The sequence below is a fragment of the Grammomys surdaster genome, unplaced genomic scaffold, assembly GCF_004785775.1.
Source record: "Grammomys surdaster isolate TR1022 unplaced genomic scaffold, NIH_TR_1.0 141, whole genome shotgun sequence".
Taxonomy (NCBI): Eukaryota; Metazoa; Chordata; class Mammalia; order Rodentia; family Muridae; genus Grammomys; species Grammomys surdaster.
Window position 1 is genome coordinate 11309525 of NW_021604599.1, and position 25094 is coordinate 11334618.

The 25094-nt window shown below is 38.2% G+C and overlaps 1 protein-coding gene across 2 annotated transcripts in view; it reads left to right on the forward strand.

Annotated features, from left to right (window-relative positions):
- Positions 1 to 21401: 21401 nt before the first annotated feature.
- Positions 21402 to 25094, forward strand: part of Tmc1 (transmembrane channel like 1) — a 157619-nt gene continuing 153926 nt past the window's right edge. For both annotated transcript variants that reach the window (XM_028764094.1, XM_028764095.1), the window contains exon 1: positions 21402 to 21460. The gene's annotated coding sequence lies outside the window, so the exon portion shown is untranslated. The remainder of the gene's footprint in view (positions 21461 to 25094) is intronic.

The following is a 25094-nucleotide window of genomic DNA, read 5'->3' on the forward strand; positions in this document are numbered from 1 at the left end:
TCTCTCCCACTATCTTTTACTGTCACTCCTCTCCAGGCTCTGTTGAGGCTTACTGATGTCAGGAGTATCCTGAAGGCTCTCCTGCCCTCGCTGCCCATGACAGCTAGCTTTATGTCAATTTGATGCAAGTTGGAGGTATGTAAAAGGAGAAAACCCCAAATTGAGAGAGCTGCCCCCATATGATCTGGCTGTAGGACATTTTTAAAAATTAGTGTTTAATGAGGGAGTACCCCACCCATTGTAGGTTGTTTTATCCTTGGGCTGGTGGTCCTGGATTCTATAAGAAAGCAGGCTGAGCAAGTCACACTGAGCAAGCCAATAAGCAGTACCCTCCTCCATGGCCTCTTCATCAGTTCCTGCCTCCAGGTTTCTGCTCTGCTTGAGTCCTGACTTCCTTCAATAACGGATGATGGTATGTAAGTGTAAGCAAAATAAATCCTTTCCTTTCTGGCTGGCTTTTGGTTATAGTGTTTTATTGTAGCAACAGTAGCCCTATTTGGCAAAGAGAAGCTACAAGGATATAATACAGGTACAGAGCAGGTTGATGATTGCCCTGCTGGAACACCAAACCAGGACTTCTCTGTTCTAGTCGCTGAAAGAAAGGGTGGAAAACTGCAAAGAAGCTAGAACGACATGCCAGAAAGTCTCTCCAGTCATTCTTACAAAGAGAGCTCACAACAATTGCTTAGTGTTCTGTCAGATTGGGAACTACAAATCCATTTTTTTTTTCTTGAGCAGTCAGGGACTAATTTATGGAAAATAATGCTGCCATAACTCTTCATTCTTTCTCATGCCAACAAATTAGTAGAATTTTATTTCACTCTAATACCCGATGATTTTTAGTTTTGACTAGAAAATTGATATTTATTTGCTGCTGAAAGCAGTTACATTATTGAAGAGCTCTGAAAATAGGAGCAATTTATAAATTAGCCCTATCTAGGTTTACTTCAAGCTTTATGCTTCTTCATGAATTGATAACATTTATTTACCGAAAGTATGCATTTATTTTTATAGGCAAGAAATATGTGAAATTATTTAGATGTATTATGAATTTTATTGCTGTAAGCTAACTGCTGGGTACTCTTAATGCAACGCATTCCATTTTGTGAGGTTTCCCCTTGGAAATTTTGTGGTGTGAATTTTCATAATGTATGGGAAGACATTTTAGAGAATACTAACCATGCATTTCAGAGACTTGACTTCCTAACTTTCAATATGATTTGCACCATTAATAAATATAAGACATTTGGCACTGTACCCCTAATCCAAAGAGTTTTTACAGCAACTCTTCAACAATTAGTAAAAAGGAAAAAGAAACTTTATAGCCATTTTATTAGGAAAATATAGGTTTGAATAACCCTTTAAAGACACACATACATGCACACACACACACACATGCACACATGCAGATGCATACACACACATACATGTGCATACACACACTCACATACACATAGCATTGGACTTTCCTATAGATTTTTATGCAAAAAATGCATATATGGAATATATTGCTTAGCTAGAGAGAGATTATATATAATGACTACAATAATTTATACATTGTATCTCTGGTTTACACATATATTGACAGAGTCACTCATATGAAATATATTTAATTGTTTTACACTTATTAGTACAGAAAGCATTCTTACTTAATGGGTAGAAGAATAAATGAAAGAAAATCTAACACTAAATGTATCCTTTCTTAATTAAGCAAGAATGAATTTATTTATTTTAGCATGTTCAAGTTGCTTTATCTAGCTTTTAAAATTGCCATGTGTTTTTTCATTATTCCTTTATATTTTAGGGACTGTCTATTCTCTAACTCCAATATTTAAAATCAATCTCAATTTATATTAAAATAATTTGAGTCAGTTTATTGTTAAATTTTTAGTATCAATATATACTATTAGTATATAATATATAGTATCTATACTGGCTGGTTTTGTGTGTCAACTTGACATAAGCTGGAGTTATCACAGAGAAAGGAGCCTCCCTTGAGGAGATGCTTCCATGAGATCCAGCTGTAAGACATTTTCTCAATTAGTTGAGAGGGCCCCTTGTGGGTGGTGCCATCCCTGGGCTGGTAGTCCTGGGTTCTATAAGAAAGCAAACTGAGCAAGCCAGGGGAAGTAACATCCTTGCATGGCCTCTGCATCAGCTCCTGCTTCCTGACCAGCTTGAGTTCCAGTTCTGACTTCCTTTGGTGATGAACAGCAATGTGAAAAAACCCTTTCATCCCTAGCTTGCTTCTTGGCCATGATGTTTTGTGCAGGAATACAAACCCTGAGTAAGATGTCTTGAGGTTTATCATTTGTAATGATTGGTTGGATTACTAGTCAATGTCTTTGCTGTGTGGTGTACATCTCTGCCATGAGGTCAGTATCCCTGCCATTGAGTGGGTATTTGTCCCAGAAGGTATCCTTGCTGTGGGGGCTCAGTATCCCTGCCATGTAGTCAGTATGCCTATTTACACTCTCTCACGATTTTTTCTTAGGCTCCTCATTTGTAGGTGGGGCAACTTGGGCCTGGAGATGGGCCCCTGTATGGAGCCTCTTCACATCATAGTGTTCTGAAGTTCCTCTCTGTCTGCTCTTGTTATATGGGGACAGCATCTGAACAGTTTTCTTCCTTTCCAGCACCCAGAGTGAGCATACTACTATTCCATAAGTTACCTGTACCACATGGAGCTCTTGTCTTTGGTCCTGACCTAGATGGAAACTGAAGACCTTGTAGAATTCATAAGTAATTGAAGAAGCAGATATTCCCTCAAAGTTCTTGGAATGACTGTGACACTGGATGGCTGGAACCTTGGTTGCAGCCTGTAGGTGACCTTGAGTCAGACACAGGCAGCAATGCTCAGGCCAAACTCCTCGTTCACAGAAACCTGGAGGTAATGAATCCTCAGTGTGTTCCATGATTGAAGCTATAGAACTGTATATTAGCCAGCAACAGATACTTTGCCTAGGCTCAGTGGGGTCTTCAGTTAAATCCTTAGTAACACACACACAGATACACACACACACACAGCACACACACACACCACACACACACCACACACACACACACACACACACACACACACACACACACACATGTCAACCAAAAACAAGGGAGAGGGTTAAAAACTTTAATCAGAGGGTATGTGTCTTAGATACACTTTTCATTGTTGTAAAGAGACACCATGACCAAGGCAACTCTTATAAAGGACAACATTTTATTGGGGCTAGCTTACTTGTTCTGAGTTTCTTGTCCTTTATCATTATAGCAGGAAGCATGGCAGCATCCAGGCAGGCATAGCACTGGAGGAGCTGAGAATTCTACATTTTTTATCCGAAGGTAACCAGGAACAGACTGATGATATCCTCAGGCAGCTAGGAAGAAACTCTCTAAGCCTACCCCCACAGTGACACACTTCCTCCAACAAGGCCACACCTCCTAATAGTGACACATCCTGGGCTAATCATATCCAAACCACTACAGTATTTATAATTGTTTCATGTAAAAGATTGAGGGAGAAAACGAGTTTCTAAATTATGGCAAAAGAATTAGGTATTAGCATTAGATGCAGGGAAATAAAAAGACACACACACACACACGAACAGGTAGAGGTACACATGAGCCTACTCAGGGCTCCCATGGAAGGTTGTTGGAGCCACCTTGCTGAGACCCCAGGGTGATCTCTTAGCAGGAAGAACAGCCAATGAACAAGTGCTAGTACTGTTGCCCTGTTCTAGCCATCATGGGTGGTCTCCCTTTGGCCTGCTGGGTATTTTCACAATTAAGTAAGTTATACACACTAAGAATAGGAATTCTGCTCTTCAGCTCTGATCTGCTTCTTGGCAATCATCTACTACAAGCTGTCTCTTGACACCTGCTGTCATATTTTCTAAGAACAGCCTAGAGGAATTAGGTTTACCAGAGCAGAGCATTCAGTGTATCCACAATCAATTCTGTGTCATCACAGAGTTCTTTATCTGGCAAGTTCACTGTTCTCTAAAAGACAAAACCAATAGAATAAATGTGTATTATAAAGGGGGTTTATTGGATTGGCTTACATGAGAGAAGCTATGCAGCTCAGCAATGCTTATTTCACCAAAAAAGAAACTCAAATCTCTGTAGTTGCTGAGTTCATCAGGCTAGATACATGATCAGTCCCTGAAATACTGAAGACTTGGAGGATTCCTGGGTATTCACTTATCTTCTTTCCAGTTTGGAAGACTGAAGAATCTGGGGTTTCCAATGTCAGGGAAGGTTGGAAATCTGTGTGTGTGTGTGTGTGTGTGTGTGTGTGTGTGTGTGTGTGTGCGCACGTGTATGCAAACACAATCATGCACACACACATGTTCTCTTCTTACTTGGGACCTCTTTGTATAAGGCCACAGTTGGATGATGTCACACACTTTCTTAGCAAGCTATTTTCCCCTTAGTTAATTGTTCCTGGAATGTTCTCCCAGAGGCTTCCTATCATTTCTTCTTGTGATTCAGATAAACAACCTGAAGATATAAATAGTAGCCATTTCATGGTCACCTCTACCATGACCCTTGTCTGTATCTAGCACATCACAGAGTCACAAACCCAGGTCTTGCAATAGCTTAAAAGCCACAAGCTCACTCCATCTATCTTGGAAACACTACATATATTAGCTCTGTAGGAATGTCCTCTTGAGGGTGGCTTATGCAGTTAACTGTAACATCCTTGTGAGTGGAAACCATATACTACATCTCTGCATTGTGTTTGTCTCAAATCACGCCAGCATACACATTTGGTGTTTTGCCAGAAGCTGAGTGAGTGATAGGGCATAGGATGAGAATGCGTCTTCTTTTCTACTGCAGCCAGTTGTTTCCTCTACTGAGGAGCTTTGTAGTTTATAGCTGCTGTTAAATTTGTGTCAATCAAACTTGTAAAAATTTTCAGGACAGTGTTTCTGAATTGATGTCTTCTGTAAACCTATAGGGGCAGATGGAAAAGCCTGAATTGTTGAACCCCTGCCAGGTCTGCTAGAATTACACACTTCTTATCTTTGCCCATATACTACTACTACCACTTCTACTACTGGATTATAGGAAGTGACTGTTTCCTCCAGTGAGGGGCACACCTTCCCTAAGCAAGATGAGACCTGTATGGTGCACTTCATCAGGATTCTTGAATGTAGGGAAATTTCCAATGCCTCTAGGGACAGAAATGAACATTGTAAATTCATATAAGGCAAGCAGAATTGATACAAAGCTTGGAAGAAGGGAGATCCAGAAGAAGGTAGATCAGAGAGCCAAGCTGATGACCATTCTAGACTATGCCTATGAGCCAGTAGGCATCTTGCCATCTTCACTCTTACCTTTGATGAAGACTTTCTGCAACTGGGGTGACTTGAGAGATGTGGGATCCTCCCTTAGAAGAGTGCACATCAATATCCCATAAAGGGGTCTGATACCTCCAGCTGTACATATGAGTCTCTGTGTCCTTATTCCTGATGTTTTACTCACTCTGTGTACACATCTGCCCAACTGAATGTGTTCTCTCCCTCAGATTTGCTTCAGATGACTCCATATTTACATATTCCAAACTCAAGTTACTCATTCTGCTTGGGATAAAGATTCAGGTTAGGCTTAAATGTGGTGATGTGAAGAAATGTTTGTCTCATGTTGTTATTGAGCCTTTTATACACAGAGAAAGCACTTCTTGATCTCCTGTGAACTTTCCATCCAGTTTGCTTGATATACATTGTATGCATGGTTCTTCCTGGTCCCTGTGGAGATTCTATTTCATATGCCCATGTGATGGATGGCACAATAGTGTGTGCACTGGCTAGTTTTATGTCAACCTGACATAAACTTGAGATGCCAGAGAGGGGAGAGCCTCAGTTTGGAAAATGCCTCCATAAGATCAGACTGTAGACCAGCTTGTAGGGCTTTCTCTTTGCTAGTGATTGATTCAGGAGAGCCCAAGTCATTATGAGTAGTGCCATCCCTGGGATAATGGTCCTGGGTTCTATAAGAAAGTAGGCTGAGCAAGCCATAAGGAGGAAGCTGCAAGCAGCTGCCCTCCATGCCCTCTGTAACAACTCCTGCTCCAGGTCCCCACCTTGCTTGACTTCCTGAACTAATCTCCTTTCATAATGAATTATGGGATGTAGAAGCATAACCTGAGTAAACCTTTCCTCTACAAGTTTCTTTGGTAATAATGTTTTAATCACAGCAATAGTAACCCTAGCTAAGACAGTGTGGCTTTAAAAAAAACATGGACGACATAGCTCCAACCCAGCCCTTCGATTGCTGTTACTTATCTGTGTACTAATGAGCAATATGCCCTCATATATTAGTCATATAAGCTATATAGAAAATAAAAATAATACTCACTTTTTCATCTATTATTTTATATAACTAAAGATGACCTTGACCCCCACCTGCCTCTACCTGCCAAGAGCACTCACTTTTACAATTGTCATGTGTTCATGTTTGCCAGCTGTTTTCAGCTGTTGCTTTGAGTTGTTACTGTTCTTAGGCTAAACTTGAAGAACTCTCATTCACTGAATAGTTGAGGGAAGCCAGATCTAGCTTGTGGATTTCAGGTGTAGATATGTATCTTTCCAAAACCATGTTAAAACCTCAACCCTAGCAGCAGTAATATGAAATAGGGCTTTCAGAAAGTGACAGGCCTTTGGGCTCTCACAATCAAGATGGACGCTGTTGCATTTAAAATAATGCTCAGAGAACTGTATTCCATCCTTTTCTTGGCCACATACAGGCAACAGGGGCATGCCCTAATAGAGAAAGCAAGATTTATTTTACCCTACATATCCTGGTACCTCAGTGTTAGAGGGAGGACACATTTTGTGTCTATAAGACTTTGAACTGACCTTTCACATCTATCAACCCACTCTTTAAGAATTCCAGGTTTCTGGGCTGGAGAGATGGCTCAGAGGTTAAGAGTACTGATTACTCTTCCAGAGGCCCTGAGTTCGATTCCCATAAACCACATGGAGGCTCACAACTATCTGTAATGGGATCTGATGCCTTCTTCTGGTGTATCTGAAGACAGCTACATGTACTCATGTACATTAAATAAATAAATGTAAAAAAATAAACTCAGGCTTCTAAAAAAGGGATCTTAGGGGAGAGTTGTGATGGTGTCTTTCTCTTAGGCCAATAGATATCTTGGGCCAGTCACACGCTCAAGGGTGTCTTGGAAATGGAGCATATTTTGTTTTGGGTTTTGTTGTTTTAGACTAGCAGTGTCTGTAAAAGATACCAAATGCTGTTTCATCCCATCAGTCTGCATTTAAAGTGAAAGGAAATGGATAGGTTGAATACAGAGAGCATGAGGTCTATAACAGACAATGTTAACTAATTTTGGAGCCCAAGTCATAAGACCATTGATGTACCCTATGTTCACTTCTTACCTAGTAAAGGTCAGTGTCCATAACCCAGGCAAATACAAAGCTTCCTGAGGTTATCATTATCATTGTTACTAAAGCATTCACTATTTATAAGTGGCAAAGCTTTTGCATTGCTGTTGAATGTCTCAAATTATCTTAAGTGTTTTGTTTCTTTGATAGCAGCACTGTTGGGGGAAGTCGCAGAACCCTTGGCTTTAGGGATGAAGTGGAGGTATTGGGTTCTTGGGAATCATGGGGGGTTGTCAGTGCAGTTTAACTGGTTACATCACTCTCCTGTTGCCAGTGCCATTAGTGGATCCGACCATGTCCTTTCCTGTTCTCTGAAATCCTCAGCAGAAGTAAAGTCTGTCTCCCTTAAGCTGCTTCCTGCAGTAATTTGGTCACAGCCATGGGGAAAGTGACTAATGCAGTTCTTGGGGACAGAAAGTAAGAAGACTGCTTTAGCTTATGCCTAACTGGATTGGTTCCTTCCTTTCTGTGACATCACAAAGAAACATTGTGAGGAATGATAGACACCTGACAACAAGGCACTGACTGGGGCTGGAGCTAGAACTTGTAGTGCAGAGCAAGTGATGGCTGTTGTGAAGCAGTTGGGTTAGACTTCGGCTCTGAATGACTTGTATGTTATTAATCGTTTGGAATTGGACATCAGTGTTCTGCTTCGACAGACACATAGTGAGTTTATTTCCTGATTGGTTGGTTTTGGTTTGTGGGCTTTAGTTTCTCTTTTTATTATTAGTTTGGCTTTTCATTTAATCAGTGCTTTCACTTCAACTTTTGTATTATTAACTCTATGTTATTTTTTTTCACGTTCGAAAAACACTATGTTTAATGTTGACATGGTAGGGGATCCAATAAACACACAAATAAATTGTTATAAATAGGTAAATAACATGCTATGCAGACAATATTGAAGAACATAGGGGAAAGCTTCAATTCTCTCTCTCTCTCTCTCTCTCTCTCTCTCTCTCTCTCTCTCTCATATGGTATAATCAAAATGCTCATGGGAAGAACATTTTCATGTTTCAACTTTTCATTTTTTTTTAAATCAAATCGTAATTTTTACTTATTCACACAGGGGTTATAAACACAAAAAGGCAGGACGTGGGGAAGGGGATGACACCAGAGTGTAACTCTATTTTATTAAATATCCATTTTTCTGTTATGTTTGATGCTGGGGAAGAACAAAGCAACAACAACAAGATAAAAAACCTGTGATGGTTTGAATATGCTTGGCCCAGGGAATGGCACTATTAGAACTTGTGGCTGTGTTGGAGTAGGTATGGCATTGTTGAAGGAAGGGTGTCACTGAGGGGTAGGCTTTGAGACGACCCTCCTAGATTCCTGGAGAAAGTTAACTCCTGTTTGTCTTCAGAACAAGATGTAGAACTCTCTGCTTCTTCTTCAGTACCATGCCTGTGTGGGCACTGCCATATTTCTTGATTTGATGATAATGGACTGGACCTCTGATCATGTAAACCAGACCCAATTAAATGTTGTCCTTTCTAAGAGTTGCTTTGGTCATAGTGGGTATAATATCAACCTTTGATGTACAAATGTACCCATTGGTACAATAGAAATTAGACTGTAATGAAATTAATAGTTTTCTGATTGAATTAAGGCCCATTTCATTGACTTCATGCCTGGTACTGTAAGCTTCAACAAAAGCTGGCAGCTTGGAATTTTATAGGACCTATGGGAAACACTGTTACTGTTTTTGCTAAATTGTTATGTTGTCCAACTGCAGTTGAAAATATTTATATTTATAACAAATAAGTTAGTGTTGCTCTAAAAAATATCCATTTTTCTTAGACTTTTTTTTTACTTGTTTATTTTTCTTATTTTAAAATGCCTGTTAGTACTTAATAACTGTACAGAATAAAGGATTTCACTGTGGCATGTACTTTGACCATATCTGTATATATGCTCTCATACTTCCATCCAGTATTTCTGTGTACTTAACAGTTTACCTATTACTAACCATCACTCTCCCATGTCACCTATCAGACAAAATAAAACTTGGAGTGTCTTGAGTAGCACCATATTTTGTTACAGCATCAGTTTCATGGAAGGACTCCCATCCTCTTTTTTTTTTTTTTTTTAGGCTTTTTCGAGACAGGGTTTCTCTGCGTAGTCCTGGCTGTCCTGGAACTCACTCTGTAGACCAGGCTGGCCTCGAACTCAGAAATCCGCCTGCCTCTGCCTCCCAAGTGCTTGGATTAAAGGCGTGTGCCACCACCGCCCGGCTGACTCCTATCCTCTTGATGTCCATAAATACCAGTTTAAAAGAAGGAATTGGATACATTGCATATTGAGCTGCTTTTTGTCGAAGGCAAATTTTCTGTGTAATTTTAGGGCCAGAGTGAAAAGGACATTGCAGCCACTATGAGTTCACCATTTTGTAACCAATATTTCTAATAAGCCAGGGAAACATGAAGCATTCTGTGTCTCCCTTATGTTGTTACTACTGCTTTTATTATTATGATAGTCCAAATGTCCTTATGGTTTGAAAGTGAAAGTTCTCACAATCTCTCAAGTGCTTGAAAGTTTGGCCATTAGCAGGCAGTGCTGTTTTGGGAGGTAAGGAAATTCTTAGGAGGCCTAACCTTTTAGGGGAAAAGAATTGGGTCATGAGGAGGAATGTTGGTCTGCCAAAGCCATGTAACCAATGCTTCAGACTCATCTCTCAAGACACCATTCCTCCCATGATTTTGCCTTCCACATTCTGTGAAATTCTGAACCAAAATAAGTTACCTCCCTTAAGTTGCTTCTTGCCACGGATTTGGTCACAGACACGAGAGAAGAGCTAATACATTCCTGGGAGATAGCCTGTGAAAAAATCATTAGGGATTGTAACCAGCTATGACTCGTCCACTTTGGTTGTGATCTCCAGAAACTGTTGTGGGGAATGGTAGATACCCACCTATGTAAAGCAAGGCTATGGCTGAGTCTTGTTCTGATACTGCAGAGACAGTCTTGGTTGGCTGCATAGAGGTTGGATTTTTCTTTGCTTCTGATACATTTGCACAGTTTGTTTTGAATTGGACTTTGACAATATGCTTTGACATAAGCATAGTGAGTTTGTTTCCTGATTCATTGGGTTTGGTTTATATTCTGATCTATTGTTTTAGTTTTGAGTTTAATGTTTTCCCAGTTTTTAAAAATTATCACCTTTCTTTCTTAACTATTTTTCTCATTGTTTTTGATATCTTATGCTTTGGTTTGTCCATTTTTATTCTTTATTTTAAAATGTTGCTGTTATATATTACCTAAATAAAATAAGGAATGGTGTTATGACATTCACATGGATCATATTCATCTGCTCTGTCATTACTCACAGTCATTTCAGGTGCTAAAACTTTATCATATTGTCCCTACCCCACAACCCCCAACCATGTTGCTTATTAGAAGTGCTCTTGGGTATCATAAGGGACAGCATATTTTGTTATTGTATCATTATTATAGTAGAGCTACAATCCTACTGATGTCCATAAACACAAGTTTAAGAAAAAGGAGTTTAATATGGTTGTTTTCAGATCTGCGCCAAAAGGCTATTGAATCAGACTGTATGTGCACTCTTTTGTCAACAACCATGTCTGTACCCTAGGGAAGCACAAAATTTAGATTTTCCTCATTGTTCCTTCTGTTTTTGTTTTTGAAACATGTTCTCACCTTGTAACTCTGGCTGGTCTGGAACTTAATATATTGACCGGGCTATCCTGGAACTCAGAAAATCTTCCCGCCTCTGCTTTCCAAGTGCTGGTACAAAAGATATGTGCAATCATGCTATTCTTACAAGATAAAATGTTCTTTTGATTTTTTGAATGTGAAAGGTCTCAACCCATCTCATGTGTTTCAGTGTTTGTGGTGCTGTTTACTGGGCTACGGAACTCTTGAGAGGTGGAAGCTTAGCAGGAAGAATTGGGTCACTAGGAAAGTGATAACCTTACTGTGGTGTAACCAACTGCTTCAGATGTCTCTCCTGAACCACCAGCTCCTTCCACAATGTTGTCTCAGTCTTCTGAAATCCTGATTCAAATTTAACCCTTCCTCTTTTAAGTTGCTTCTTGCCAGAGATTTGGTCACAGCCATGGGGAAAGTAGCTAACACAGTTCTTAGGGACAGAAGGTGAGAGGAACTGCTTTTGCTTGTGTCTAGCTGGGTTGAGTTCTTCCTTGCTATGACATCACAAAGAACCATTTGTGAGAAATGTTAGACACTGGACATATAAAGCACTGACTGCAGCTGGGTTTTGTCTTCACACTTCAGAGAAGCTGGTGTTGATTGGAGAGCAGCCAGACTCCATCCCTGGTTCTGACCATCTCAGTTTCCAATCTTTTGAACCTGACATGAGTGTCACAGTTTGTTGGTTTGAGCATTGATATGTTTCTTTCATTTTATTTATTCATTTACCTGCTTTTGCTTTGGGGTTTGAGTTCATTTTCTTGTTCATTAATTGTTTTATTTTCAAACAATTTTATTTGACTTTTAAACTTTGGTTTTATTTTTTTCCTGTTGTAAAACTTATGTGTATATTAACTGTTCAACATGAGGGATTTCAGTATGACATTTCCATACATACATACATACATACATACATACATACATATAACGAATGTTAATATCAAATTTCCCAGCTCTGTTACATTTCACTCCCCACTTGTATCTGTTTAAAAGGCTCCATTTTACATTAAGGCCTCATTCACCCACCTATGTCTCTAGCTAAATAAAACATGTCTCTATGGAACTGCCTTATTACATATTATAAACTATTTTTCCATGTATATCCCAGAACATGACAAAATTTCTTCTTAATAGCTGAGCTTGAAACTCTTCCCTTGAATCTGACTATGTGCCTGTTGTTGAAGTATTTGTGAATATAAAACTATCCTTGGATTTTCAACAAGGATTGTTGAACCCTTGTTAAATATGAAGCATCAAGTCAGGATGTGGTAGCACACACCCTTATTCCCAGCATTTGCAGGCAGAGGTAGGCAGATCTCTGAGTTTGAGGCCAGTCTGTAGAGGACAAGTTCCAGAACAGAGCTACACAAAGAAATCCTGTCTTGAAAAACATAAAAGCAAACAACAGCAACAAAACCCCAAATCATGCAAGATCATTGTTGAAATGTGTTGGTGAACTTTGTCTCAAATATTAAGTATTCTTATTCAAAATATTCCTGTACACATTATTAAAGAATATTCACTTATACTTTTCTATTTGTGTTACGTCTTTATATGATTTTGATATTGGGGTAATACTGACCTTGTAGAATAAATTTTGAAATGTCTTCCCTGTCCTTTTGATAGAACAGCTCCAGGAGCATTGTATCCTTTATTTTTACTTTTTCTTCCTCTTTAACCACCCCACAGAGGATGTAATTCATCAGTGAACCTATTGATTCTGAGAAATTCTTTGTTGGGAAATATTTTATAACTACTCCAATTTTGCTTCTTATATTGGTCTTTCTAAGTGTTTTATAACATATTTCAATTTTTATGTTGGTTAAGTGAGTCTAGAAATATATCCATTTCTTTTAGATTATCAACTCTCTGGTGTATAAGTTTTTGCAAATTCCAACAGGGAATGGTAGTGCATAATATTAATCTTAGCACTTAGTAAGCAGAAGTAGGTGGATCTCCATGATGTCCAGGCCAGCATGGTCTGCATAGCAAGTTCCAGGTCAATCAAGGCTACATAGTGAAGTCTCTAATGATCCTATCACTTTAGTTGTGTCTGTGGAAACATCTCCTTTTGCTTTTAACTTTATTAATTTACATATTCTCTTGGTTAGTTTGAGTAAGTATTTATCAGTTTTATTAATCCTTTCAAACCAGCAATTTCTTTGGTCTTTGTTTTGTCCTTTTAGTGTGCACTTAATTCCAGATCTTTCCTTTATCATGCTTTGTCATCTACTGCTTTTGTTGATTAGGGTTGTGCTGGTCTTTTGATGACTTCAAAGTACCATCATTAGGTTGTTTGAAGTATCTGTGGCTTTACTATGTATGAAGTTATAGCCATAAACTGTAAAAATAACTTTTATTCACCAGATGTAATTGTCATCTCAGAGACTTACTGCTGAATAAACTGACCCTTTATAGCTCTTTCTGAACTCTAGCTAGTTGGCTTAACTCAGCTGTTCTGGTCTAAACTCCTCTCCAAGCTGACTGATTCAAACTGGCTTCTCTCATCTTCTGCCTGAGTTGTTCTGCTTGGCTTCAGACTAACTCAGGCCATCTCTCCTAATCTAATGGCTCCTTTTTATTCCCTGGCTCATTCTGGTTTTACCTGCAAATTGTTTCTGTAAAACTGCCTACCCCCATGCCCCACTCTCTCTGCCCTGCTCTTTTAAGTCGCCTCTCTTTCCTGTGCTGTTCTCTTAAGTAGTTTCTTTTTCCTATGCTATTTTTGTCAGAGTTCGGTGTATCTTCTCTCTGACTTCTGTCAAATCTTTATTTGCTTGGACACTTTGTCTGTCCCTCAATTAGGCGTCCTTTTCAAACATGGCTGGTGGCTTCCTTCTACAAAATAATTTTACCTTCATTGTTAGGGATTAAAAGTGTGTATTGAGGAAGTGTCTATATTCTAGCCAGAGGGATTATGGATGTGTCATTCCAGCCAGATCATATGGATCTACAAGGGCTCTGGATGTGATCCCTTGCCAGAGCAGCCAAAATTTCTTCCTAGAAATTTTATGTGATCCTAGGAATTTACAATGAACTTCCTTCCTAGAGCTACTTTATTTATTTAACATTGTGTGATGGTGATGGTACATTCTTTACAAGTGAAGGAGGCACGTGGAAAAGAAGTTTCTTGTTTTTAACAGTGAGGTGAAATGCAGTGTCCAGGCCTTCTCTGAGTCTCTTCTAGCCTTTGTGGGTGGCCCAGCATTTTCTCAACACTGTTGATGCCTTCATACCCAGTTACTCTTGTTCTCAGATACTCATCTCACAGTGTCCTCTGCTTTGTTGTGTTTGCATCACATTCTCATAATGAATGGCTAGCGTGAATGTGAATTTTAGTAGAAATGGCTGCCTATTCCTTCTGTAAAAGGGATACCTTCTGAAGTTCCACATTCTTTTGCTTTGAATGGTTTCTGATTACTCCTTAACCGTATTTTGCTTCTAGCTTCAGTGAGTGAGGTGGACACATATCACCAGTAATCTTTACATGTAAAGTCAAATGCAAATGGCTGCCCATTCAACTCAACTGCGTTGATAGGGCATGAATAGGATACTGTGGGGGTCCTAGACAGGCTAGATGATGAACCTGAAATGAAATCTTGAAAACTGTGAGCCAAAATTACCCTTCCCTCCTGTGAAGCCAAATTATGCAATGATGGAATGTTGACACACTTGTCTTCTGAGAGGAAAGTGTTATATGGTGTATTCCTCTGAATTATATCCCACCCAAATTGAAACATCTCTCCAGGAGGGAAGGGGATGCTTGTGAGCCTCTGGTGAACACATGGTTACATGTCTGGGAGAACAGAAACTTGAAAAATTATTCAGGGTCCTTCCTAAGCAAAAGAAGGGATGATAAACAAGTGCTTAGGATATAGACTGGCTGGCATAGCTACAGAGAAAGGATATTTTGACTAGGGAGCTTCCTCCTAACTATGTAGAGAGTTCCATAGTTATAGCTTTTGTGAGCTATCGCCAATGTTTGGGTGGGCTTTCTGGTGATTCAGCTGATCATTTTGAATTATCCTTAGTTCTTGTAAGTGATCCATGCCCATCCTCCCGTTAAAAATACCAATAAAGCCTCATTGGCTCATCAGGCTAAACATTAGTGTAATTATTATTTGGATCTGCCATGGATTCCTTTTCATGAGTGAATAAACATGTGTTGTGTTTCTCCACAAACAGTCTGTCACACAATACTTGGCACATAACTTGGAAGAAGGTTGGGGAAAGACTTCATGATTATTATGATGTGCATGGACCAAGTAAGGTACCTGTAGGTACCTTTAGTCTTTGGTCCTTGATTAGGGTTAGGAGAGAGTAATAGGTTTCAGAGAAGGAAAGTGAAAGTAAGCAGTCCCAGAGCTGGTAGTGGTAGTGGTGCACTGCTAGCGCCCACTTCTCCCTTCTTGAGCAGCAGAGGAGGCAACAACACTGTCTGCATGGGCTTTGGCAAAGGTGAGTTATGATTCAATACAGGAGGTCAAGATCTAAGAAAAAAATGGTTATGGAAACTATTTGAGATTGATAAAAGCAAGTTATGAAGGTCAAAGGATATAAAAGAACTAGGGCGATGATGGCTTAGAAATAAAAAATACTTCAGATGAAAAAGTTTTAAGTTGCTAAATGCAAATGAAGATGCTTAAAGCTGGTTAATGCTAGTGATGTTTAAAGTTAGTAAATGCACGTCATAAATGTTCGAGGTTCTAAGAAGACATTTTAAGGTATATAAATGTAAGTTATAGAGATGTAAGAAATGATTTAAAGGTGGGGAAGGGAAATGTTTTATATTCTCCCCACATGCTATTGTTATTTCAAAGTTTAGAATTTGAACATTGATCATGGTGTTCTGATGAGCTAATGGAATATTGGCAGTTTACAATTGAGTCACTAACTCAAGATTTTAATTTCCCTTTGGTTGTTTTTTGAATATAAGCTTAAAAATGCTTCTCATTGTGCTAAAAACATCTCTATCCAATCTGTATATCTAGCCCTCTGGATTGAGGAAAAACTGTTCTGTGCCTTTTAATCGAAACCTATAGTTTTTACTAGGTTGTCAAAGGCATGAGTCTATTCCTGTTGTCTAACAGACACATGTTAACTATACTTCTAAAATATGGATTTCAATACAATGGTAAATACTAAATGTATAACCTTTTGCAAATTAAGGTACACATAAACTCCAAGGAATCAAGAGTCCTATGACTTGGATCTGCCTGTCACAGATCAAATGAACTCCAGAGAAATATACTTTCCTGTTCTGATTCAACCCAGCAGGTGGCCCCAAATATAAATTATATAAACTAACAGCATACAAGTTAGAATTATACAGTTTGAAACATATGGATATGTACATGTACATGTATATGTATGTATATGTATATATATAAAAAATAACTACACATGTTTGTACATGCATAGGTATAAAAATTATTGACATTAAATATAAAACATACAAGTTAAATATAAATTAGATATTAAATATAATTTATATATGTTTATATGTCATATATACTAAATAAAATCATATACATTAAGTATTAATTACTTTACATAAAATTTTAATTTATTATGTATTAATTATATGTATAAAATATAAATTAAATATGAGTGAAAGCTATAAAATATAAGTTAAAATTCATATAACATACATAATTTTGCATGTCCTCAAGGACAGGGAATTATGGAACAAGCCCATGGAGCTCTTAAAAAAATCAATTACAAAAAAAAAAATAGTGGGGGGAGTTGTATGCTCCTTCACCACAAAATTTTATTTTGAATTTTTTGACCTTGGAGACAATAGACACTCTGGGACTGAGTGTCTATGGTACTCTACAACTCAGCATACTTATGCCTAGGTGAAATGGAAAGATCCTCTTACTGGCATATGGCAGAATCGCAAACCAGTATTAATATGGGTAAGAGGGTATATTTGTGTTTTTTCACAGGATGCTGAAAGTACCAGGTGAGCGCCAGAGCAATTGGTGAGATATTCTGATGCTGGGAGAAAGAATGATGCTGACCATGATTTTGCTGTGTACCCTGGTGATGGCAACAGCCTGGCTGTATTGGGCATATGTTCCTGATTTACCTTTGCTACATCCTTCTGTATGGTTAGGCCCATAAGTACTTGTGACCTCTAATAATATTCAACCATTAGGATTCCCTTGGTCTGAGAGTAAAAAGTATTTCATATTAGTGAATTACACTGTTATAAGTCAGGACTTACCTATTTGTTTTACTAGAAATAGTGCCAATACTGGATGTGTTTCTATGGGCCCTCAAACTTGGACGACACTAAGACTGTTGTATATTACAGTCTTAAGCATTAAGCATTAAGATGGGAATGCCTATATCTCAGACTGGATAAGCTGGACAAGTGCCTTCCTTTACTCAGGCTTTTAGACCTTGTGGGATAGAGAACACAGAGACTTTGGACCTTGCCTTTGAAAACTCTATATCAGTTGAAGTTGCTATAATGACCCTTCTCTTTCCATTAATGTGACCAGTTACCCCAATTCAATCATGGAGTTGTCTGGAAATCAATCCAATATTGGACAAAAGGAAATGACAGTGGGCATTTGGAGGGCTAGTTCTGGACATTTTCAGAGACATACGTGGAAATTGGCAGCTGCCTTGAATGATATTTTGTTTGCTGTGGATAAAAATGGAACAGGTTCTGGGGTTAAGGTAATTATGTAACATCCTGCATTAAGCCACATAATCTTTTACTAATTGGGAATGTTACCTTTGTTATTGGCTCTGATAATGAGTTCAATGTTTCTTGTTTTAATTTTTTGCACTTGTATTTTTGCACTGTATGATGGTCAACCTGTAAGGTTAGTATATCAACCAGCTTTTATTATTATTCTTTTAAATTTATCTGAACCCTGGTATTCTGAAAAAGGCTTACAAATATTAGAAGAATTAGATCATGTTCTGGCAAGGAACAAACATATGGTTGAGCTGATCATTGCTGATGTTTTCGCTCTCATAACTCTTATAGCCAGTGCTACTACTTCTACACTAGTTTTAGCACAAGTGTACAAACAGCTAGTTTTGTTGACCGTCTTGCCAAAAATGTAACTAATACCTTGAACATATGGCTAGAACAAAGAATTGATATACTGCAGATCATGAGAGATGAGGTGCAGGAATAAAATATCAGAAGCCATTTGAAATGTCATTGATATAGATTTGTATAACTCCAAAAAATGTATAATGAAAATGAACCAGTGTAAAAAGGCACCTTCAAGGTATATGGCATAATACTAATATTGCTTTATATTTATTAGCCCTGCATAAGGAGGTTGTACATTTAAGAAAGGCAAGGCTTTTGTGTTTTGATGCTGCTAGCATTGCATATAATATTCTTAAAAAGTTACAGGCAGCTTGTCCTTCATGACCCTTGTTTACATCTCTCTTATTGAGCATCTATCAACCTAAGACAGGCCATGAATACAAGATTATTTGCATGTCAATGATGGGTGTGAATTGTGTTTTTAGATGGCAACCTAAGACAGACACAACATTCCACTCCATGACTGATAAGATGTGAAGCTCTTAAAGAAAAAAGCAAACAAACAAACACACAAAAAGAGGGTAAGATTCTCTCAGAGGTGGATCAACCTAAGACAGAGCATGAGTGCTAGAAATCATGTACCAATGAGGGGTAAGGTTCACACTTCTTGAGAGGATGCTTAAGACTGCACCAATAGCTGAGACAGCTTTGGCTTATATGAATAAAAAAGGGGGACATGTGGGGAGCACATTCAGAGTCAATTTTGGCCGAGTTCTTACTTGTGAGTAATCATGAATGATTCTGGTGACATCTGTCTTTGTTTTTAATTAAAATGTGTGTTATATCCTGCCAAGTCCCTTGTCTTGCATCCTTGAGATGGCCTTAGTCAAACATGGATACTGTGTACCATCAACTGACCATATAAGCATTTGTAGTCATCGTTTAACTTCCTGGAATTGGTCATGCTTCCTGTGGTTGGCCTTTGAAAGACACTGAAAAATACATTTGTTGCTGTCATGATATTGACCAACAACCCTCTTATATCTGTCTCTTGCATTTTCTTTCTGTCTTTCCTATAATCATCCTCACTCCCTTAGTCATGGTTCCTGCATTGACAGACCAGGAGGGTCCAACAAATTAGCTTCTCAATTTCTTCATTTTTACTGTTAGGCAACATTCTGCTTTGCTTAATATATATTTTTAAAGATTTATTTATTTCACATATATGGGTGCTCTGTTTTCATGCCCACCAAAAGAAGAAATCTGAGTCCATTACAGATGGTTCTGGGCCACCAAGTGGTTGCTGGAAGTTGATCCCCCGGCCTCTGGAAGAGCAGTCAGTGCTCTTAACTGCTGGCGAGGCCACCTCTCCAGCCCTGCTTTATATTCTTAAATTGTTAGTTTACAGATATCAGGTCCTGGGTCAATGTTTCTGTTACTCCTTTGTTATTCTACACTCTGAATAATGGCTTCTCTTGACAATGTGGGAAAGCTTTTTGAGTATAGTCTTCATGGCATAGCAAATGTCCAGCTTGATAGGATGTTGCTGACTGTTTCCAAAGTCGTTGAACTCATGCATGTTTCCCAGGCAGAATATATAAGAGATTCTGTTTATTGCCATTCCTTAATTTTTAGCATCACCAAACATTGATTTCACCAGTCAAATAGGTAAGAACTAAAATCCCTTTTTGTAGTCATTATTTGTAAGCCATCATGATTTCTATTATCTAAGGTTGAGTTTGAACTCTTCTCTTGTGTGTACTGGCTGCAAATCTCTCTATATAAAGTTACCTAAGATTTTGCTCCTTATGGAGGTTTGGGTCACATTAAACCTAGAAAGCATCTCTTCTAAAAACCTTTTTTAGTGTTCTCCTGTTACAGGGCTCATCCTTCTCTGCTGAAAGACTATTTCTTATGATAATACTTGTGGACTGCAGTGAGCTGTAAATGGCAGCTTCTACTTTATTGGGCTTTTGACTGAGAGATTTTTACCTTAATGTAGTTTAATGAGCTTCATGATTTTTCCCATTATTGTTACTACTTTTTTTTCACTGCTGTAATTTTGTAGGTGCAAAGCTTTTAACGGATCTTTTGTTAACTTATTTATACATTCATTTTTGTTAAAGTAGTTTTTAGAGAAATTTTATATGTATGCATTTGTTAATATAGGCCAGGTTAAACTGGACATTAATCTGCAATAGAACCTCATCTCTTTATCAAACCACCCTGGATGTCTCTAAATATAAGTACTCTGTTAACTGTGTAACAATCTCAGTTTAGATCAGTGCCTAACAAATGAAAGATCTAGAAGCCATTTTATAAAACAGAAGTTGAGTTGAAGCTATCATTTGGAACTTGCATAGGCTAAAGTCTACACATGAGTCTATAAATTCCAATAGCATCATGTGTGAGCAGAAATCGATTTGCAAAGCCAAAGGCTGCTCTGGTATACATGTGCCAACAGGATCCATTTCAAAACATCGATTCCTCCTGCCAAGGTCAGCTTGCCAGGCCTTCTATCACCAAAGTAACCAGAGAATGCCAGAGTCCTCAGGCTCGAAACATGACTTCTTTTGAAAATTACACTGCAGCACTTTGGTCCTTTCCTTTCTTTCTTTTCGATGATGGAAAACTTTTTTATCATTCTAAAATGTAGTTGTTTTCCTTTTCATGACAAATTTTTAATAGAGAGAGCAAAAAGCTATACGTCCAAGTTCCCTTCACCCCTCCAAAATAACAATTTTTTTCTTAGAGAAGGTTTTAACTTCACAAAAAAAGGGGCGGGGGGTTCAGTGGGTCATGTCATGTTTCACATGTTGAAGATAAATACTAAGTTGAAAGCTCTTAGCTATCCAGCTTTGACCTGGAGTTCAGGTGTGGGCGTAGCTTCGTTACTTACTCATTTAATTTACAAAGTAAGCCTAGTGGCTAGTATTTCTCACCTTTCTAAGAGTGAACTGACACTGCCCTCACTATATGTAATTAGTACAAAGCCCTAGCATGTAGGACTTTATAAGGAGGACAGGAAAGTCCAGAAAAAAATGGAAAAAAAACAGACTTAGGCTGACTATGGCATACAGGATGACACCAATTTTATTTTGAGTATAAGATACAAATGGGACCCTTTGACCTGATTGCTTCATCCTTAAATGGTAAACTAAACAGCCATGAAAATTTAATAGTGAGGAAATTAGTACCTTCTTACGTTTCAGACTGTGAAATGGCACCAGGGAGACTCTGTGTCAGGCAGTAGGCAGTGTGTGGAGGTACTAGATCAAACTTGCAAGTTTTGCCCCTTCAACTTGCAGTTCCCGATTGGAGACATTCTGACAGGACACCTTCAGGATGCCACCCAAAAAAGGTATTTTAAAATAACCACCTGTTTGCAGGATTCTGTGCATTCCTTAGAAGTTTTCTTCCAAATTTTGTTTCAGCATTTTATCCCCTCTTGGGCTTTTCTTCTATTTTTCTGTGGTTGAATTCTTTTGTTTCCTGAGAACTTGGGGTGATTTTTAACAGTTCTCCAATGTCTTCTCCTGTATGGTTGTCCAGTTTCTTCCCTGGCAAATGAACACATTTAGTTTTCTTATGTTAAGAAAGCAATGCACATTGAGATTCTGGTGTAGCAACTCATATCTGGGCTTTCTGTAGCCAAAAACTGTGGTCAGATCAGCATGAGGGCTTATAAAATACCTATGCTGTTGAGATGTACATACCAAAGTCCTGAATTAAATGCAGTTCAGGAGAGAAAACAGACTAAGAGAAAGCTAAGAGACACAACTTCACACATTTGGGGGTTTATAAATAGAGGTAAGAAGCTACCACTGGCCACAAGGTACATTTACAGCACCCATGGATAGTGTATGACGTGTTCCATTTTGGAGTATTTGACTAGCTTTCATGTGAGTCTGTTTCTGGCAGCATTTAAGCTCCCTCAAAGACAAACTGGTAGTATTTTCAAATAACAAAAGCCTAGACATGCATATTTTTTTTTGCTAATCCATATAGTTTTGTTATTAATTTAATAACATTCTAATTCATTTAATCTTAGAATGGAAAGTGAAGGCTGAGACCTCATTTTAGAGATAATCTATGAAAGCTATCCAGCCTCAGGCTTGTATCTTGGGGATCTGAGCCGTGGTAGTATCCTATTTATTATGCTCAACCATTTTTATTAATGTCTAACACCTGGGGAATCATAGGTATATTAGTATTTGGAGTTGTTACTTCTTTCAGAAAAGAACACAGTGTTGGGGGGAGGGACAAAGAGAAGGAGGAGAGAAAGAGAGAAAGAGAGAGAGAGAGAGAGAGAGAAAGAGAGAGAGAGAGAGAGAGAGAGAGAGAGAGAGAGAGAGAGAGATTGCCATATTTATCCCGAGAATCTTTTGAAAATGTCACTTTTAGAAGTATAGAGTTGATTTTCCAGTAATAAGGGCAAGAATAAAATCTTAGGCAAGATTTTTCTAACCTGAGGCCCTCAGTCTTCTGGGTTTACCTAATGTGCTATTGGAAGGCTTTGGGTTTGTTTGTTTGTTTTTATTAGCTCTCCAATAATCCTTTCAAATCTGTAATTATTAATGTTAGAATTAATAATTTTATACTCAAGCCAAGAGCCTCACACATGCCAGGCCAGGGCTCTCGCTTTCTATTAATTCTATCATATTTCATTTACTAATTTTTCTACACAGTAATATAGTTTGATAGCTTATTAAGAATGTAATATGCTGTCATACAAAATGTATAAAATTTACAGAAAAATGCATTAGAATACTCTGGTGAGAAGATTCAATCCTACTACAGAAAGATCACATAAGCGTTTGGTTATCTTCCAGATGGGTTTTCTATGATAATCATGTCTAGTTTACATTTAATAAAATAGGCAGAATGTCAGCATTTCTTTGGGTAGCATGAATGTATAACATACGTAATTAATATTTGTCAATTTTAAAAGTGGAATGAATAAGTGAGGTAGATGCAAATTAATTTAATAAGCAGAGGAACGTAGTTTCATAAAACTTTAGTTAGGCTGTTCAAAGAATGATAGCTTTGCCTTTTTTGGTTGATGGGTTGTCAGTATGTCATGACAATTGTGTCTGTAATTGAGGGCTTGTAACACGCCAGGCTCTAGATGATGTATTATAGTCATTCGCCATGGTGGCTAGATGTGAAGCAATGACAAACAATTACTTGTTGCATTTCTGCCACTTCCAACAAGTTAGGAAAGAATACAGTGCATCAGTTATAAGTGCATGGCACAGTATGTGGAAATTTGCTTGTGCCTTTGGGCAGTTAGTGGAGAGATGACCAGAGGCAAATCTGTCTGCCTGGGTCTCACTCATGCTTCCATGCCATTGAGGTACTCCAAGGTACTCTTAGTTCTCTCCACTGAAGGGAGCATCACCCTCACATTCCCTATCCTGTACTTATCAAGTGGTGCTGCATGCAAGTATCAAAGTGGCAGGGGTCCTCAAACTCTGGAGATCCATTGATAAAGGATTCAGTTGGAGTCTTGACGACACAATTGAGGAAGTTTAAAGATGAATTTGAGGTTTGTAACACAGAAAAGTAGAAATTTAGAAACATCTGATCCATGTAAATCCTAGTCCTTTGTTAGGTTTAATATGGAAAGATGAGTGAGGGAAGGTGTCATGAATGACTTCCAAGTCAACTGAGTAGAATTAAATTCCAATAAACAAAACCAAAACACAGCAGAAAGGGAATGTGTAGTGAGAATTTGACTAGTTGTCTGCAAGGCGGGTTTTGGAAATATGATTTTAGAAGTATTGGGGATCATGACGTTCTTATAATTATCTACCATACCTTAATTTTTTTTAAGTATTATGGATTGGACCTAGAGCCTTGGACATACCGGGCAGGCACCATGCCACTGAGTCACTCACTGGGTCTCATGCGACTGCTAAAAGCAGCATATAAAATGACAAGAGAATGTGACAGACAGATAAATAGAACCTTGGACAATGGCAGCGCTGAGTGGTAGGTAGGGAGACATCGGGCTACTTATTGGAGGGACAGAAAAGATTTACAAGAGAACTGAGAAGAGATAATGGAGAAAGGAGAGCTCAGTAGCTGGGAGCTAAAGGAAGGCAGATGATCAGTGAAAATCTTCAGGATGTATCAGAGAAATCTCCAACACAGAAGCCGGATATCTATATCTAATCTATATCCATATATAAAATATGTATCTTTTATTCTTAATTTAATTTTACTTTTTCATGAAGACAGTGTCAAGTCTGGACTGTCATATAAAATGTGACTTCTCTTTCTCTTAACATTTGAAACAGAGTAATAGAATGCTAATTAGAAAAGGTGTCTAGAACATTCCCATTAGTGTGTCAGTCAGTGAATCCTAAAACTAAAAGACAGTTAGTGATTAAATGGTATTCACAGATGAGACCATGAGACCATGCTCATGCAAAACATTTGTAAATTACAAAGTCATATGCTAATAAAGGTTCCAGTTGCCACTATGCTACTATGATGTTGGTTGGCATAAGAATGGTTTCTTAACCATGCAAAGATAGGCCTCTTTTCTGCTTGAGCAAATTAGTCAAAACTCCGAATTTCTGATGCTAGGATGATGTCCTTTTATATCTAAGACAAATAGACTACATTTTCTACAAGAAATGTTGCTGTTGTATATATGTGCATATTTGGTTTTATAAATTCTCATACAAATGTACCCCATTAATTAGTTAATTAATTTGACCATCTATTAGTTCATTTGACAAATGATTCATTTCTTCTTGCTTTTGGTGGTTGGAATGAGAATGTCTACCATCAGTTTATATGTTTGAGCACTTGGTCCTCAGTTGCTGGAACTGGGAAGGGTTAAGAGATGTGGCCTTGTTGAAAGAGGTATGTCACTAGATGTGGTCTTTGAGATTTTAAAAGGTTACAACATTCCTTGTTAGCTCTCTGCTTCTCTCTCTCTCTCTCTCTCTCTCTCTCTCTCTCTCTCTCTCTCTCTCTCTCTC